This window comes from Haemaphysalis longicornis, unplaced genomic scaffold, assembly GCF_048455015.1.
Source record: "Haemaphysalis longicornis isolate Haplotype H1 unplaced genomic scaffold, Haemaphysalis longicornis Haplotype H1 scaffold_1, whole genome shotgun sequence".
NCBI classification, from domain to species: domain Eukaryota; kingdom Metazoa; phylum Arthropoda; class Arachnida; order Ixodida; family Ixodidae; genus Haemaphysalis; species Haemaphysalis longicornis.
In genome coordinates this window covers 404,636,661-404,639,037 of record NW_027526203.1, presented here as the reverse complement: position 1 = coordinate 404,639,037, position 2,377 = coordinate 404,636,661, and the positions used below count along the sequence as shown (strand labels likewise).

General features: G+C 52.2%; 1 non-coding gene across 1 annotated transcript; it reads left to right on the top strand.

The window, feature by feature from the left end:
• The first annotated feature begins 494 nt into the window (after window positions 1-494).
• On the top strand, window positions 495-663 carry LOC144156383 (U1 spliceosomal RNA). Its single transcript, XR_013319768.1, has one exon. It is a non-coding gene; the product is annotated as a U1 spliceosomal RNA (small nuclear RNA).
• The last annotated feature ends 1,714 nt before the right edge of the window (window positions 664-2,377 follow it).

Genomic DNA, 2,377 nt, shown 5'->3' with positions numbered 1-2,377 from the left:
GAGTTGAAGTGTGCAAAGCGATGCTTCAGTGCCACTAGTTGCAAGCTACGCGATGACAAGACTTCAGCCACAATATATCAACGATCGCTGCTGAACATGCCCCGCTGGGCGCTGCTTTCATCCTTTGAAGCTGTCAGCCAATAAATGGGCTATTTTAGGGGCGAAGTACCTTAGCGGATCGGGCTATCGGCGTCTCCTGCCATCGTCTCCTGTAGTCGCTGTACTAAAATATCTGGACACTCGTTTTTCAACGCCTCGCGCTACAACGTAACGCGTGCTGAAAGAAAAGTGTATACGGGATAAAGCTGCAGTTCAAAATCAACTAACATGATATAAAGGTTTGTGGAACGCTTCCTGTCCGCTTCAGCAATCGTCAAGCACAAGCAGAAGCAGTTTGTAGTAGAGGGGTTGTAATTTGTGTTACACTCAAATACCCACCGACTATCGACGCTAGTTTTGATACGGTCGGGTGGTCCGTCGAAGCAAGGGAAGGCATACTTACGTGGTGCCGGGACCTCGTTGATCACCGAGGACGAGACCCCAGGGCGAGGCGCGGGCATTGCACTGCGCTCGCGTTGAGCCCTGCCACTACCTCAAACTGGGGAAGATGGGGCATGAACTTTCTTACATCCGGTTCAGCGCAAGAAAACGCGCCACAGCCTCAGCAAGCGCGCGATTGCTCCTTCCACCGGCGCTTCTCCGGCGCCCAATCAGCGCGCGCCGTGTGGCAAGAGAGAGACTCAACTCAATCGTTGAATACCCTTATACACTGCATTCTAAGCCCCTCCCCAGGTTTCACGTTAGTGGAGATGGCCCGTTTCATACCAATTCACAGTCAGCACGAGCTAATCGTAGTGCTGAGAGCAGAAGTCGAAGCTGCGCAAACTTGGTGCACCACTTGAGACCCAGCAAAGAATAGTTGATAGTTGTCATTTAGAGTGTCGTAGTATAGTGTCTACGAGATACCACCCTGGGGATGAAACGGGCGGTGTATTAACTGCCGCTTGCAGCTCATACTTAATTTATAAATGGAACCGGCTGAGACCTATGCATTGCGAAAATTGTAGGTTAGAGGAGTTATCTATATCTTAGGCTGTAAGCACTTAAACCATCCCATTTCTTTGGCTTTCTGGGTGTGTGCAGAAAGCTTGCCTACATTTTTTTTTTCTCTCCCATGAAAGTAAACTCAGTCGCAAATCGGTGCCATGCCAATTTTTCCGGTGCACATATGTGTCTTCCTGTTTATTACGATGTCTCCAAAATAGCTTGCCCAAAAACACACCTCCGTCCACAAGTGATTATTGAATAAGCACCCAAAGACTTTCCCCTTATGTTCTCACCGAAAGGTGAGTAGAGCGCTCACACGTCCGTCAGTAAGATTATATTCGTCTGCGTCGAGAAGCGCATCACAGCTTCATGCGGTGATGACTTTGCTCTTATAACCCCGCCGCGGTGGCTCGGTGGTGAAGGAGTTGTGCTGCTGAGCACGCGGACGCGTGTTCGGTTCTCGGCCGCGGCGGCCACTTTTCTGATGGAGGCGAAAAGCAAAGACGCCCGGGTGTACGAGATTTCGGCGCACGTTAGAAATCCCCAGATGGTCCAAATTAATCCGGATCCCTCCACTACGGCGCGCATCACCGCCTGCGTTGCGTCGGCGCGTTAAACCCTACGATCAATCAATCAACTTTGCTCTTAAATATTTTCCATTAGCTGGCACTGGTCAGACGCGTCGTTCGGGCACGTCCTCATGAGACAGACATCCTTACGATGTATCCGTCTTAGCTGCGCTGTCGTGCCAGCCTTCTTGCGTAACCCCGCGGGCCTTTTGTTACAGCTCGGCCACTGAGGCGGCCCGTTGGTCTCACTGAGACGATGCATCCGCCGGCTGCGGATGTTAGAAGAAAGCCTCGTGGAAGTACCGGCGCTGCAGCGATGCTACGACGTGCCGCGCCGGCGCGAACGGTGTCTCAATGACCATCGTGGACGAGGCTCTGCCGCCGGCGAAAAAGTGTGGACGCGACGGACGTGACGAACAAAGGCTCTGCTTTGGGCTCGTAAAGCGGGAGTAGCGGGATAAAACAACTCCCCTTCAGGGCTCCCCCTGAGCAAAGAAGTGCACCTCTCGGCAGCACAGTGCGTTACGTGTTTCCAAACCCGACTTGCGTACGCAATACGGGTTTCTTTTTATCCGGTTATTCGCAAGGCTGTGCACAGGGGAAGCTGGGAGGAAAAGCGCTCGAGAGCCATCACCGGCTCTGGTGCAGTCCCTGTGAGTGGCATCCTGTCCCCCTGAGAGCCGGATTATGTGCGCGCGTGAATTTCATAAGTTGATATATAATTCGTTATTTGAGCCGGCGTAATGCAACATGCTGAAATA